Source organism: Bremia lactucae (assembly GCF_004359215.1).
Source record: "Bremia lactucae strain SF5 chromosome Unknown BlacSF5_NotPlaced_65_SHOA01000022.1_46493bp, whole genome shotgun sequence".
Classification (NCBI taxonomy): Eukaryota; Oomycota; class Peronosporomycetes; order Peronosporales; family Peronosporaceae; genus Bremia; species Bremia lactucae.
This window is the reverse complement of record NW_027152078.1, coordinates 29,218-46,493: the sequence shown is the minus strand read 5'-3', so window position 1 is coordinate 46,493 and position 17,276 is coordinate 29,218.

Below are 17,276 nucleotides of genomic sequence, written 5' to 3'. Positions count from 1 at the left end.
CTAGTCGTCTTTGTAGACCGAGTGAGCAAAATGGTGCATTTAGCACCATTTAAAAAACATCGATCTAAGGCAAGGAGGCAGCTCCATTGTCCCTGGATCATGGATACCGACTACACGGGATGCCCAAGTCCATAGTACTGGACCGGGATCCACATTTAACGTCTGGTTTCTGGCGACATGTATTTGAGCTGCTAAAGTAGCAAGCTCCACATGTTGACCACGGATCATCTTTAGACGTGCCAATCAGGTCGTGGTGGATGTCTTACGCACGATAGCAACTCCCAAAGAATAAAGAAAACACTAATATGAAGACGCACCCGTATTGTACGTGGGTCGCCTGAAACGATATGTAGACCCAAATGAGGTCACATACCCCCATCCGTCATAGGAGACCGATGGTGACGCCGACTGTGAGTCGAGCTTCGATCGGGTGAAGGGGACGGAGAAGGCGAAAAACTTTCAGCCGATCGACTCCTCTCACCAAGGAATGGACTCAAAGAGCGAGGGACATCACGTGAATAACGCGGATCTCTCAGCATTATCTTCTCCAGAAGGTCCAAGCGAGTCTTCAGGCGTTCATAACCCTGACGAGCCTTCGCTCGGACATCATCAAGATCTGAGGTCAGTCGCAAAAGTTGCCCCGCGAGATCCACAATACGTCGTTCAGCAGGGCTAAACGCCTCCAACTGAATGGACGAAGGTAGGCAGCCGCGAGTAGGTGGAAGAAATCGTCACTCCGATTGGGCGCCCCCTGCACTGATGGATGCGGGTGGGGATCAATGCTTTCTTGTTGGAAGGTTGCTTGTCACCGCTCCGTGAGGAAAAAGTTATCAGATCCTCGTCCAATGGAAAGGTTATCCGAAGAGTTTCGACTCTTGGGAACCGATCGATACCCTTCGTATTGATGTGCCCGCCTTGGTGGCTGCCTATGAAAAGGAGCACCAACTGAGGCCTATTTGCTAGTCTCAAATAGACTAGCAGAAGCAGCGTTGTGAGAAGAAACAGAGGGTACATAACCGCGCATGATTTCTTTCACACGCAAGCGGGCGAATTTAATTTGTTGCGACCGCTGTGTCATCGCATCGGAATGCGGATGAATGCGGCGCAAGAATTCCGCCTTGTATTGGTCGGGCGTTTCATTTGAACGCAACACGGCCGGGATCGGGAGAATACGCTCAAGCGATTTTCCCTGAGCCTTCCATGGTTAAAGACGCCATAATAATTAAATGCGTCAAGAAGAGCGCGCTCTAGGAGCGACGCTCTTGGCCCGTTTAAACGAGGCCATACAGATGAACGGGGCATCGGTGATATGCCACCCGTCACATAGCCACGTTCAAAATGACTGGCTTGTGACACCGACTGAGAACGTTCACGTGTCGTCGGCGGAGCTTAAGGCTCTGAATCCTCGATGTCAGAACCATTATGGATAATGGTCTGAGCATAAGGTGTTATGGTTTAATCCAACGAAGAAGCGGGTGGGCCTTAATGGGTAGCGCTATCATTAATAGTCGCTGCACTATCTAACGCAGACGACGAGACAGCATTCGTAAATATTCTGTCACCATGTTGTGAGCCATGAGAGACGTTTGGATGGGCAACAATGCGCCATCATCCTTCCTCATGATCTCGTTGTCCGCATCACTACTATGAGGTGACGTCAACGATGCCGACTCGTTGTAGTCGACAATGAGCAACGGATCATCATCTCACTGGTAAAGTGGGATGGATCCTTAAGCCACGTTAACGCGATAGCAGCAGTAGCTGTCGGCGTTTCGACTAAGGCATTGGAGACGCTGCCGGCGGGTTAACGCGGCCATTGCGCTTAGCGCGTGATTGAGTGGGTGTCGTTGCAGACGACCCACCAGTGTTGCTCCTTTTAGGTGGCATATTATGCTCCGTGTACGACACAGATAGAAGAGTGAAAGAGAGAACCAAGCCACGCGTAAAGTAGATCGCTACTTCTGTCCTCTTTGGCGAATTTCAAAATGTAAATTTGTTCTTAAAGGGGGGGAGTAGTCAAACTTCAACGCTTATGTGCTTGTGCACAGCCGTCGGTGTCTAACGCCACAGTGTGATGGGTACTTACACTGAGGTCTTGTGCAGTCGTGCAAACGGCCGATCCACAAGTGAGGCCATCACACTCACTCGTAGGACATCCACACGCTTGTGGAAGCTCCCAGACGTTCATCAGATGGTCATTTGATGAACGATAGGCAGGTATCGTCACGACTAAATGATGCCAATTTATGCAGGGCTCGAACTTTTTGAGCATGATAAACCATGGATGACATCAAATTTGTCGTCCAAATTCAGTCCGATGAATTCATCATCGTACTGTTACCCGTTAACCTGTATTAAATACCAACCACACGTGTCTTTACTGTTACAGGTGCGCCTGTTGCTAGGAGCACTGTCATCCTCGCTAGATAAATATCGCACTTAATAAGTTTGAGTCTGCGATCTTCTAACGATTGGTGTCGAATTAAATATTTTGACGCCCTAAAACCAACTAGGGACTTAAGTGGCAACTTATTTGACACATTTATTTGCAAGGTGATGAGGTTGGTCTCATCACCTGGGGCAGTTAGTTATGTTGACCTTCATAAACCGCTTCTTTACCAAATTCTGTTTTCAAGAAAAATTACAAATTGCTGGCAATTGTAGGATGTGCTTAGTTGAAAATGACAAGCTCCAGAGTGGACGAAAGCTTGTTGAGGGCTGAAGTCCTCCTATTTTGCTACATAGATCGCTTGGTCTAGCGTCTCGCGTTCAAGCTGGAACAGTGGGGTATTAACAGGACCGTCTGCAAAAACTTTAATAAACACAGTTACCTGTGTTTGTTCATCTGTTGGATGAATCACGATACAACTAATTATAGATCTGTATTTTGGGCATAAGCGTGAAGGTCACGCTTGCCCTACTTAAGAAAATCCTGGACCACAGCTCGAGCCCTGAATTCGGCACGTGGCGGCTCAAATGTTTACCTTGCGCTGGGTCTGGAAGCCATCATACGACCTAAAAACCAATGGGTTGTAAGCTTAAACCCTAAGGTTCAATATTTGGCACGTCTAGCTAAGATAGACGTTCCAAATTTCACTTTTGTCGCATTATCATTGACGCGGCGAGCTTCAATGGCGACTCTCTTCGACTGCCTTAAACTTTAAGATTTCGATCTTAAGGCTTTCGGTTCGACGCGGAAGCGTTGGTCCGCTAGCAGCCTGTAATTGCTGTCTCAGCAGTTCCAAATGTCGAGCTCTCAGTTCTCTGAACAACTCTGCGTGTTGAGAGCCTTGCTGGTAAAGCAAGGCTACTTTTTCTTCGCCGTTGAGTCCATGTTGTATGAACTCGGCTATGGCCGCATGCTGTTCAGCTATGTTCAAAGTGAACAGCATGGCGCCAACGGCTGTCCCACCTACGACCAAACTCATGCGTTTGTCCGCTCTCCATTCACGGTCGCTCAAATGAGTGAACAAATGTTGCGTGATAGCATTCTTGAGGGGCTTGCTAGCTCCTTTCCTCTTCATCCAACATGTTCATGTTGGATGGAACGTGCGTAGGCAACTGAACGGCCTTCGAAGTGCTACCAGGTCTAACGGGGCACTTCTTGCTAGTAACTGATAACAGTACTAGTCAACCTACACTAATTACAGTAAAGGTGATGACTATTTCACGTACACGTCGTGCAGAGGAAGATTCTAAGCAGCTAAGAACAGTTAGCTACTAAAGATAAAATTTAAGGCTTAACAATAGAGAAAAAGTAAACTGTATTAGTATATTTGGTTATTCATAACAATCTTCTAATTACAGGCCTTAATATATCAATAACTAATTATGCAATGCGCTTCCTTGCGCGACGCCTAATCGTGTCTTGTAACGATTGGCGGGGTTGATTTAAGCTGAAATCAACCAAATAATAGAACCAATGTCTTATCAAGTCAATATTACCAAATTTGGTGAATTTGGCACAACTAACTCAACATTAATAAGATTTAATTATTTTGTGCTTCTTTATTTATTTCCTCTCATAGAAAATAATAATTATATATTATACCTCCTATAGGAAAAAATATTTTTTATAACGGGACACCCGTTACACTAATTGATTGTGGAGCGTTTAGCAATTTCATTCGATATAAGACTGAGGCTCAATCGGCTCGGGGCGATATACCTCTAACGAGGATGACAGTGCGCTTGAGTCTTGTGCAGTCGTACTAGACTGCACAAGACCTCGGTATAACTACCCATCACACTGTGGAGTTAGATTCCGACGGCTGTGCAAACGACATGCAGTGTCGAAGTTCGACCACTCGATTAAGTCGGGTGGATTGAAACATGAATGCTTGTTCAGAAAGCAACATCCAAGAAAATTTGATACGCATGTCGATAGGAGACGGTGCAAAAAATAAAAAAATTGACTGGGAAAGTCGATCGTGGAGGATCTCGCTGTGGTTGCGCAACCATAATTTGACGCCGTTGGGGGAATGCTTCATAAATGTGTAAGGAAGACGTCCCAAAATGTTTGAGGAATAAGAACCAAGAAACTTGTTCAAAGGGTCCCAGGAACCTTAAGAAATAAGTTTAAATGATAAAACTGAGATGTTAAATGTCTTGGGGAACAACAGATCAAGTGAAGGCGCTTGTGCACCGATCTGATTACGCCTCCAAAATTAATTTTTCGAAGATAAGTCATTTGCCAACGCTTGAGCCGAAACGGTTTCTGCGTGCTCTGCGTAATGGCAAAGTCAATCAGGTCTGTGTAATTATCACAGACGACAAGTACGTGGCCGATATTCGGTCGGCAATAGTATTTCCTGAAAGCGAACGGGTTCTCAGCAGCTCATCGATGGACGAAAGTGTCCTTTGCGAAAATACTCGAATTGAACGTTTCAAGTCTCAATCCTGGGAGTCTTAAGGATTTGATCGAATCCAAGGATAAATTCCCAGAATCCGTAACGTGCGAGTTGCCTAAGGACAAAAGCACTCGACACGAAACCGATCAATAAACATGTTCGAAATACTGTAATATGAAGCATGGACCATTGTGGACAAGTACTAGCGACCGACAAATTTTTGCCGACACCTTAGCTGAGGGCCATGTGAGCATGTTGACCTCCCCATATAACTCTCCGACCTTCTCTGTGCGGAAAGCAACAGGAGCGTGGCGGATTGTACATGCGTTCAACAAATTGAACGCTACAACGGCAGCGGCTCAAACGCCGATACCACGAAAAGACGTAATCATTGATGGCATGTCAAAGGGTACTTTTTTGTCATAGGATCCGATGGATGGATTCTACCAGATCATAATGTGTAAACAGGATATTCCTTTCTCAGCAGTAAATTCTGTACGCATTTAAATTGACAAATTTAGTCGATTTGCTTCTCCTTTTTCGGTCACGACAATAATCTTGCTTTTTAATTTTTTTGGTGACGGCCAAACTAAATCGCGTTGAACTTAGCATTTCAACAGTACCCAGTTACTGACATTAATTAAATTTACAGACTATTCTTGTGCATGTGCACGCCGTTGTATAGAGTATGTGGCGAATGATGCCACGACATTTCTTAACAAGTTTATTTTAATTGTTTACAGTACTTGGTAGAGCCATCCGCACCTCAATATTGCTTTCATGCAGTGTGTGAGAGGCTTACTCACTTCAATGAACTCGAAATGAAATTGGTCGAACTTATGAGTTTGGCTGTAGGCGGGCCAGCGGAAGGCGCAATGTGTACGCTTTACAAAAAGACGAACAACATGCGTCCATCGCCGAGGTGATATCGACGTGGCCAGAAAAAAAGTACCCTTGCCTCACCAGCAAGGCTCTTAACACGCAGAAGTGTTAAGACAACAGGGCGCTCAACAGTGTGACAGCAGTATTTGCATGCTGCTAGCGGACCGACCCTTCCGCGTCGATCCGAAAGCTTAAAGATTGAAATCTTTAAGTCGAAGGCCGACGAGGGCGACTTCCTAATAAGATTAAACGTCGAATTAGACGATGCCATTTAAAGCTCGCCGCACAGTGATTATGTGACGAAAGCGAACTTTGGCATGTTCAACTTAGCCCGACGTGCCAAATCTTGGACTTTAGAGCTCAAACATCACGATACATTGATTTTGGGTCATATGAGGTCTTCAAAGCCCGGTTCAGGCAAACATTTGAGCTGTCAGTGCTGAATTCAGGGTTCGAGCAGAGCTCCTGTATTTAAAGCAGGGCAGGCGTGGTTTTCACGCATATGCCCAACATGCGATACTTGTAAGTTCTATCGTGAGTCATCCAGTTAATAAACAAAGATCCTGCAGATGGTCCTGTCAAAACCCACCTGTTTCGGCTTGAATTAGAGACGCTAGATCAAACGATCTCTGTAGCAGAACAGGAGGATTTAGCTTGGAAAAGGCTTTTGTCCACTCTGAGACTTATTTTTGGCCACGTATGCGACAAGAAAGCGGAGGTCCAAAACCAATGGACCTTTCGTATGTAGAGAGCGAAAAAAACCTTCGACATTTCTTATAGCAGCTAAAATGTAGGTGGGCGGTACTATAGTGGCCACGCTCTACTTAAGCACTCACCTTCTAGCACAGTGAGGTAGTTGGCGGTCGCCTAACCGACCTCACCCAGCGAACTAAGTACCTTAGTACAAGTGTCGTAACGGAAGAAGTACTCCGGCTTCACGTGCGCACTTGTTAACGAGGAAGTAGTTCTAAGACTGATTTATAAGTCAAATTAATATAAACCTATTATCCAATCAATGGATGCTACCTCTGTAGATGTGCACCCCTACATGCATGCGTATTATTCTGAATACCTCGGATTACGAATGACGCTAGCCGTCATCCCTTCCAATGTGAATGCACCTAATATAAAACTTGATGCAGTAAGTCCCCAAAAGTCTGCGGAAAAATTAGTCCCCAAAAACCTGTGGCCAAAGTGTCCCAGGAACCTTTAGAAATAGGTTTTAATGAGAAACGTGAGGTATTTATGTCTTAGTAAACAGCGATCAAGTGTAGGCGCTTATACACTTGATGTGATAGCGCCTCCAAAGTTAACTTTGGAGATAACTCAATTGCCAACGCTAGACCGAAACGGTCTTGCGTGATCTGCGTAAGCGTAAGTAGTTCCTGAGAACGAACGGGTTTTCAGCAGCTCATCGTTGGACGAAAGTGTCCTCAATGGGAAGACTCGGATGGAACTTATTACGTCCCAATCCTGAAGTACTTGAAGACAAATCCTTTATGCAAGGATCTGATCGAATTCAAGGATATATTCCCTGAATCCGTACCGTGCGAGTTGCCTAAGGATAAAGCACTCGACACAAATTCGACCTGATACCAGGTTCGAAAACGCCACGAGATTGATCTGGAGCCGGGTACAAAGTACTGTACAACGCACCAGTGACCACTGCCTAAGGAGCTAGTGGACGCGATAGACGCATTCTTTGCAGAAAAGCACGCAGCAGGCCTAGTCCAAGAGCCGAAGTCGCCACACTCGTCGCCGACGTTTTGTGTGCGTAAACTCAATGAGAAATGGCGCATAATACATGCTTTCAACAAGCTGAATGCGGTCACAAGTCCGGCATCTATGTGTTGCAGAAGAACATGGCCGCAGCATTTTTAGCGCGCTCGACATGGTCGACGGCTATTAACAACTATCACATGAGAGAATCAGATATTCCTCTCACAGCAGTGAGAATTCCCAGTGGGATGTTGTGGGAATGATTGGTCACGCCCTTAGGAGTTTTCAACGATCCAGCTACGTTTAATAGGTTGTATACGCAGCTCTTTCGGCCGATGCGGCACTTCGCCGCAGACGAATTTCGACAATATATTCGTTCACAGCAAGGCTGAAGGGGGGGGGGTATGATGGATGTTCAGGATCATATCGAGCACCTTCGAGCGGTGTTGATGTGTATGCGCGAGAATCGACTATTTGCGAACATCAACAAGTGCCTCTTTGGGGCGGCAGCAATTCCCTTTCTGGAATTTTTCATTGGAAAGGGTGGAATCCGTGCGGATTCAGAGAAGATTCGTGCAATTGCACAATGGCCAACGCCATCATCCCGAAAGGTTTTCGCAAGTAGTTGGGCCTCGTGAACTACTTGCACAAGTACAGCGAAAATTACGCAAAGATGGCCAGGCCATCGAACAACTTGCTGAAAGACGACGCGGCCTGATCGTAGACAGAGAGAGCTAAACAAGCTTTTGAAGCGATTAAGTTGAGCCTACAGTCGGCACAAACATTGGCGTTGCCGGACGAGGGTAGTCCATTTAGTTTGGTGTGATACATCAGACTTTGCCATTGGCTGTGCTCTGTTGCAGCTGGATGCCAGTGGTAATTAGCGGGTGTTTCGTTTCAATCGCGGCAGCTTAAGGCCACTGAGAAGAATTATCCAGTGCACGACAAGGAATTTCTCGCAATAAAGTACGCCCTTGTCAAAGTTCGGGTTCACCTGCTGGGCAGTAAACCCTTTGTCGTCTATACAGACCATGACTCGTTGAGGACGGCGACTCAGTCGCCCCACTTTTCACAAGGTATGGCGCAATAATTGTCATTTTTTGCGGAATACAATTCACGGTGGCTTACAAGCCAGGAAATTAGAACGTGCTAGCGGACGCCCTGTCGAGACGTCCTGATTACGAATCGGACACGTTGTGCATCTTGAAACTTCAGTGTTCGAGCTTATACGCAAGGCGTGTGTTCAAGACCCGGATTTTCAAGGTGTTGAAGAGGTGTTGAGCGCCTCTGCGGAAGCCATCAAGTTGACGAAGCGCCAGCAGGCAGATCCCATTCGGTATAGTCTGTCCGATGGACTCCTGTTGTACAGTGTGAATTCGAGGGATAAAAGACGCGTGGTCGTCCCTAACGACAAGGACTTACGTCACCGAATTTTCTCTGAGGCACATGATACGCCGAATCGTAAACATTTGGGGCGCAAAAAGACGTACCCGTCTGTGGCACGTGACTTGTGGTGGCCCCACATGTACAAGTGGGTCCGGTCGTATGTCAAGACGTGCGAGACTTGTCAACGAGTGAAGCCTCTGCCGTCTTCAGTAGCGCCGCTGCAGAGTTTGTCGGTCCCAGCGAACTGTTGGCGCTCAGTAAGCATGGACTTAATACTCGACATTTCGGCGGATCGGCATGGCCATACGGGCATTATGGTATTTGCGTGTCGCCTCAGCAAGGTAGTGTGACAAGTGGCGGTATGCCGAATCATAACGGCACTGCAGGCGGCACAGCTGTTCATCGACAACGTGTTTCGACATCATGGACTTCCGGAGTCTTTCGTGAGTGATCGAGATCCTCAGTTTGTGTCTACCTTTTGGCAACATGTTTTTCGGCTGATGGTGTTTCGACTGGATATGTCTACAGCGGATCATTCGCAGACTGACGGTCAGACCGAATCGGTCAACAGTGTTTTGGAGGATGTGTTTCGCAATGTTTGCGTGGATGAGCCATCCCAATGGAGTGCGCAGTTAGAGCAAGTAATATTCGCAATGAATAATGCGGCATTCGTCGACAGGTTTTTCCCTGTTCTATGTGAATGGGTTGTGGCATCCGCGTACTCCCTATTGTTGTCAATGGCTTCTAATGAGGATGGGGGGTGTCGCTGATAACCTGAGGCCTAAATGGATTCGACCGTCGGTCAAACGCAATTTGCTGACGTTTATTGAAACTGGTGAAGCCATTAGGCTACGTGTCAGGGACGTCATGGCTGCTGCTCAAGAGCTTCAAAAGGAAAACAGTGACAGTCATGGTCCTCTAAATGCGCAAATGTTTAAGACTGGTGATTTGGTGCTACTTAATGCAAGATATCTACCTATGCACGCGGTTTCAGTGGTCGGGAGTACGAAGCTTCGTCCGTTTTCGTGCGACCGCTTACGGTTATTGACCGACATCTTGAGCTTTCCATCGGCTGTGGCAACGCACCCGATATTTTATGTTGGGGTGCTCAAGTGGTCCGGCGGACCGGTCTGAAACAGACGCTACAGTTATCAGCCGGGGACGCAGCAGACCTCTCACTTGGTGGGTGATCGGTCGTCCCGGAAGTGTTCGCAGGTGGCCCTGAAGGGTACGACGGATGACGCAAGGGGTAAGCAGACTGGTGCGAGGGAGGTGCAGGAGCCTGCGTAGAGATCAAAAGGTGGCGCTTTATGATCTCCACCCGATCATACAACGAAGCCAGCCAATGCTGATGGTCATTCAAGTTCTTGTTCATCGTCGAGCTAAGTCGTAAGCTGCTTCAAGCGACGCCGTTGACGTATGATTCGTCCTCCTCAACCCTTGTTGAGTCACGACGAAGAGCGATACTTCCATGTGAAAAAGTTGGTCGGACATCAACGTAAAGGGGACGGCAGAAGTTCTGAGTATGGTGGCGTGGCTGCTCGAAGGCCCGTACTACGTGGAAGCCGGAGGACCGCCTCGTGAAGGACTGCGCCAACCTCGTGAACGCTTACAGGCGTTCCACTCAATCGGTCCGCGCCAAACCGGGCCTATAAGGCTCTTTGGGTTGATGTCGTGGGGTGGATTCCCCTTCTGGATTTTTGATGATGACTTCTTGGAGAATGAGCGTCGGGGGCAGGACTGTCTCGGTCAATACAACGACAGACATCCCACCGCTAATCAGCAACCGCCTTGGCCATGTAAATTGAAGACGTCGAAGCGCTAACCAGTCGAGCCGATGCGGCGAGCTGAAGATTTCGGGGATGGGATATCTCATGGCGGTGATCCACCGGCGGAAATGGGCTTCGTACGCCTGTCGGCCGACATCAGTGTCGTCATCAAGAACGAGTGGGCATTCATCGACCTACTCCACAGGTATTCCTCGCTCTCGGCATTGTTGGTGGCATTCCGCGTAGTCGGCCACGGGCCAAACCTTCACTGAAAGCAGCTGGTCTCCCGTTTGTGGGAAGCAAGTGATGTTCCCTGTCATTTCTCACGATTTATTTATGAAAGCATACTCCCGTATCTCCTAAGTATTAAGGTATACGGCATTTGGATTATTTACAATTCTGAAATGCGACCATTCGTTTATCGCGGTTTTCAGCAAAATATATACCTTACAACAGAGAAGCTATATTTGTTTAATTCGATTATAGCCATTGCTGATCTTATTACGATTACGCTAATGCTCAAAACCGCTCTGCAAAGCACCTATAATTTTTGTATTTTTGTCGTTTTCTAAAAAAACATGCAGTTCAAAAAACACTCTAGTAGCTTTACGAGAGCAATCACGTTACCGGAAACCCCATCAATAAGTCTACATTTTGTGCTATTCTTGTTGCTTCGACATCCTGCAAAGACCCTGCAAAGATACACATCGAGTTAAAATTGTGTTATCTTTGAGGACGTTAAATGAAAAAAAATTAAAGAACTAACTAGACTTGAGCCAACATGTTAAGGGGAGCTAGGTTTCTTTCACGTCGGAAGTCGATTCATATCGACTAGTTAATAACGTAACTCTTTCTCAGCCTTAAAGAACTCGACAATGCATTGGCGCGTGCCCATTTTTATAGGATTAACTTAGAGCCCTCATGCAAGTGGAGTCGAAGCATGGAAAGCGAACTCGACCGATGACGCCAGCTATGTGATACTAGCGTTGAGCTTTGGGTTCTATTGTATCAGAAAAATAATACTAAAATGAAATTTATCTTTTTGGAAGGTTAGTTTCAATCTCAACTTTTTAGCTGCACGGTATCCTGTGGCGAAATGAAAAAGACAGTTGAATACGGATGTAAGTACTTAATTAATACCGTTAATGTTTTTTGAGTTGAAAATGATTGATTCGAATTGTCTAACGGTTAAAGCTCTCTCGAAATGAGGGTGTGTGTAACAAAAAATACACATAAATCTTTTAGTAGATGAAATTTTTTAAACACGAGTCACATGGCGGTAAAACTTTTTTAAATAGTTACTACTTTTAAGTAAGTATTGACTTATATATTGAAGTAGGATAGATGTAACGGGTGTCCCGTTACATATATATTATTTCCTATAAGAGGAATAATAAATATTATTTCGTATGAGAGGAAACAAATAAAGAAGCACAAAATCATTATTTTTATCAAATTTGACGTAACTTTTCCAATAGTACCGAATGAAGTGCAAGAAGAGATTGGTTAATTTAAGTTGAAATCAACCATAATAATCGTTACAAGACGCGATTAGGCGTTGCGCAAGGAGGCGCATTGCGTTGTTAATTATTTTAATATATTAAAGCCAGTAGATAGAAGATCGTTATTATTACTTTATATATTAATACAGTTTTACTTTCTCCCAATTTTAAAGCATTAGAATTTGCTCTTAGTAGCCAAGACTTTATAGCTACTTAGAATTTTCCTTTTCACGCCGTGAACGTGAAGTAGTCGAAATACCCCACCTTCACTGTAATCAGTTTAAGTTGACTAGTACTGTTATCAGTACTAGCAAAGGTGCACCCGTCTTGAAGCAGTCACATACGATATAGATACACGGTGCATACGAAATATGTATCCTCCCTAAACCTAACATATAAAGTTAGACATAACTTATATGGGAATTACTTTACACGTGTTGAGGTAAGCAAACATAAATCAGCTTGATTTTATTTATGCATCTGCCTAATGGTAATTACAAGTCGAACTTGTATTGCATGCCTTCTCTGTGCGAGTGACTGAGTCGATCACTTTTTGAGACGCGTCCACAACGTCTGCAAGTCAGACAAACTTTAAATCCTTATTTTTAAGTCAATGCACCAATAAGCTTCACCAAAAACAGTGCATCTATTGAGTGGAAGCACTGCTATGGCGTCAAGATCTAGCTCACTCGAATACAAACATATATTGAATACGAGATTGCCCCTTCTCCCATAAATGACTGTAATGAAACCTAAGCCAAAACAGCTTCAGGTTAATATTTATTCACGAGGAAGCGTGACAACCTCATCATTTAATTGTGTATATTAAAATTAGCCACTAGCAGTGTTGTTACTTCAAAGAAGAGCTATTTGCAAAGAAGATCTATTTGTTTAATCAGATAAATCACTCTAGCCACTGAGTAGAGCCAGTTGCATCCTTCTCGAAAAAAGTAACGAACGACCGTGGAAGTTATATTTAAATTCAAACAAACCGCTCTTTCTTAATTATTGCCCCCACAACTATTTACAATAATTAAATAGTAATTTAAATTCGCAAACAATAATTTTACACAACTTTTGTAATTTGAGGTTCTAATCCAAAATGTCAACAAAAATCTACGATACTACATAAGTGCGACTAGGAGATGATGACGATGGAAACGTAGTGGCCGCTCAATATCATCGTTACGTTTATTACCGTCGTTATTTTATAAACTACAGATTGTGGGCTTCAAACGGTAGCTGAAATGTAGCTACATAACGGCTGATGGACGACCTTCTTATTGCTTCTTCTGCGCTAGCTAGCCGAATGCAAAGTAGGTTCTCTAAATGACTAATATACTTTCCAAATTACTTCCTTCCCGACTAGTCGACTACTCCGCTATATATACCTGAATAGGTTTATGAGCCCAATTATGGCAGATGCAATTCTGTTCTAAATGAGGACAATTATTTCGTGTGAGAATTTAATACGCGAATAGAGCTTGCAAAGAAAGGTTTGCTGGACCATCTCGATTCTACGAAGGCTTCGAGTGAAATGCGATGCTATTGCGTATGCTTGGAAAGTCAACGACATGAAGGCCTTCGCGAATGTATGCACGATGGTCAGTCCACGTCTTCAATTCATGGTTCGGTTGGCAGGGTCGAAGGCTGAGGCATATGAGACTTAGAAGAGCTTCTTTCTTCGTCGAAGCATTCATAATCGAGTCCAGATGCGTCGCCAGTGCATGAATATAAGATGCAGAAGGGTGGAAGTGTGATGGGACACTTCCTGAAGTTCGGTGAACTTTTGCTCGCCGATGTAAGCCATTGGAGATGAAGTGTCGTGAGATGAACAGCTCGTGATTTTGCTTGGAATATGTTCGAAGAATACGATCAGATCGTCAAGATTATTGAGAACGTGAGGGACATCCATCTATTTCAAGCCAAGGAGATGCCTAGTCGCGAGTACGAAGTCATAGCTCGAAAGGATAAAGGGAAATTGCTTTGAAGGCTACTCGACGCTTCAAGAGCAGGGGGAGCTCGATCCAAGGAAACGGGAAACAAGTTATCCGGACAGTGTCATGTCTGCAATCGATATGGACACAAGAAACAAGATTTCTGGAAGAATCCTGACAAGAAAAAGAATGCGGAACAAGCGTTTACCGTGAGTGAACAAGGGACTAAATTGACAGTGGTCCAAGTAGTCACATGTGTCCATTCAAGGATGAGTTTGCGGAAATACGATCACTCAGCACGTTGGTTAAAATTTCGGCGAATGGGGAACTGTAACAGCTGCTGGAATTGGGACGATTCGAGCTTTAATGAAGAACAAGAAGTCCATCCGCATCGAAGACGTTCTCTACGTTCCTTAACTGTATTGTAGACTTCTTTCGATTGCTGAATTTTCTGCTTAAGGGTTGACATAACCTCTCAAATGTTACATGCGAGATCACGAACGAGCATGAAGTGGTGAGACAAGTGACCCAGAAGGTGAAATTGTTTGCTCTCGAATGTGAACAAGTTGAATCTGCAAACATGAGTGAAGTGGTTCGCGGTGGAGCCAAATGTGAGTCCAAGTCCATGGCACGCTCGATCAGAACGTCTACCAATGAAGGCGTTAAAAATCAAGAATGCGTCAGTGGATTCACGATGGAAGATAAGTCTGCTAATGTGGAAGACCAAGATGACATATGTGAAGTTTGTGGACTTGCAAGTCGTCAGTAAAGCCATTTCCTAAGTCAAGTTACGGTAAAGTAAGACGACGCCACTACTTCAACTAATTCAGAATGACGTGAATTCATAGTGACGTGATGGGTCCCATGGAGACCAAGTCACTGTGTGGAACGAGATTAATGGTAACAATTACTGACGATTGTCACGATATGTTGTCGCGTATCATATTGCGCACAAGTCGGACGTGGTCGATAAGTCTATCAAGTACAAGTCGATGATGGAGAATCAGTTGGATGCTAAGATTAGATGTATTCGCACCGACAATGTTGGCGGATATATTAACAATAGCCATGATAAAGTGTGGCGACAGGCTGGAATTATGCACCAAGCTACAGTTTCGTATTCGTCACAGCAAAATGGAACGGCTGAGCAGATGAACCGGACGCTGACGAAACGAGCACGGTCAATGATTAATTACATTCAAGTTGAGATGATATGGTGAGCCGAAGCCATAAATAATGCGGTATGTATTACGAATCGTGTACCCTGCGCTTCTCACTTAAACAAGAATCCGTTTGAGGTTTGCTTTGGAGCGAAGCCAGACCTGTCGCATTTGCGAGTTTTCGGATCGCAAGGGTACGCGCGCATCGATAAAGGTAAACGACAAAAGTTAGATAAAAAGGCATTCCGCTGCATGTTTTTGGGTATGCAGATGGTGTGAAGGTCTACTGTGTTCGAAATTATGAATTAAAACGACTGGAATTACGAGGTCAGTGGTATTCTAAAAGCTACCCAAGTCTAAGTGTGTGGAAGTGGTTGGTATTTTAAAAGCTACCCAAGTCTAAGTATGTGGACGTTGTTGTTGGTGAAAATATCACTCAAAATGTGCATCATCATGGCGATTAGGACGACGTCTTGATTCAATTATCGTGCGTTTAAACCAGGAGTGAAAGTGAACCGATGGTGGTGGATCATATTTGGCACCAATCCGCCAATTTCACCTCCTTGCGAATTTGACTCTAAGAGTCCAAGTCATGATATCATTGTCTCTTCTAACCCGTGAGACGATGAAAGTGCGGATACGGCCCAAGCCACTGTGTCCAGAGGGGGCTTGAATACTATGGACGACTGCTCGGATTTGGTACCATCTCGATATGGTGGAAATAATACACCGGTGCGTTGTTCCCCGGTCAGAATTCTCAAGCATGCTCGAAAAAAGAAAAAAATTGTTGATTGGGTTGCCAACCATTTTCGCGTCCACTTTGGTAAAAAACGTTCGACCATTCTGTCGATGCACGCACTTTGGCTGATCTTGAGCTTCTTCTTCTGCAGCTCGTACGTCACTTCAATACCGAGAATATATTAAACGTTGCTTAGCGTCTCTAGCTTGAAATGACTAACAAATTCATCTGCAACTTTTAACAATTGATCCTGCAGTATTACCTCCAATTAGCATATTCCCGAATGGTTTTCATCGTTACGGACGAATATGCGCGGGTCCAAAATACATGGAAAAGCCCATTTTGCGAAAAACGCTCGATATGGTCTTAAAATATGTTGCAGCAGATTGTTTTAGTCCTTACAAATTTAGTTCGAACTTTAATACTTGACTCGCGTCCATGTTAACACTTTGAGGCACAGAGATGTATATTCAATTTAGAAAGGCCGTGTCAACATCATACTGGCGAAAATTCATACCGAAATATGACAACACACTGCCGGGAAGACACGGAGAATCCGTGTCGTAATAATCCCCACCATAATTTTGGTTATAACCCAATGCAACAAGCCGAGCCTTAAATCGATCATTTTTTTATTTTCTTTCCTCTAAACTGCGAACACTCAATTGGTTCAGATCACCTTTTGACCGCACTCCATGTTTTCTTGTGATTCAATGCACCATGTTTTTTTGATTCAATGCATCTGGGTCAGTCTTGATCGCGTCACTCCAAACCTTGGATTGAGGAGAACGTATCGCATCTTGGTATGTCGATGAAGCTATCAGTGCCGCATTCGCTTGCTCATATGCGATGCGATAGCTTTGTAGCGCACATTGCACGCCATTTTCACTCTGTACAGGTACAATTGCATCGGAATTATTTACGGGCGATGCCATCGACGATCTTTACGAAGCCGGTGGCGACTGGAGACAACTTGCCGCCACGATAGTCCGAGCTCGTCCGTATGCGCTGCCGCGGGCACGATTTGAGTAGATGGGCACGTCGTAATGCGGCCACGCTCTTCTTAGACACGCACCCTAGCACAGCGAGAAAGCGGTTTGACCACCTTCTCTTGCGTGCAGTGAGGTAGTTGTGGTGGGCGCGTTGGCGACCTCACCCAACACACTAAGTACTGTGATTAAGAGTCGTCACGGGAGCGGTAATCCGGCTCCTCGTGCGCACTTATCAAGTAGGAAGTAGTTTTCAGACTAATTTATATTTGTTCGTGTTAAATATAGATACCTATTTCTACCAATCAATCAAAATGTAATCTCTATAGATAACACTTAATAT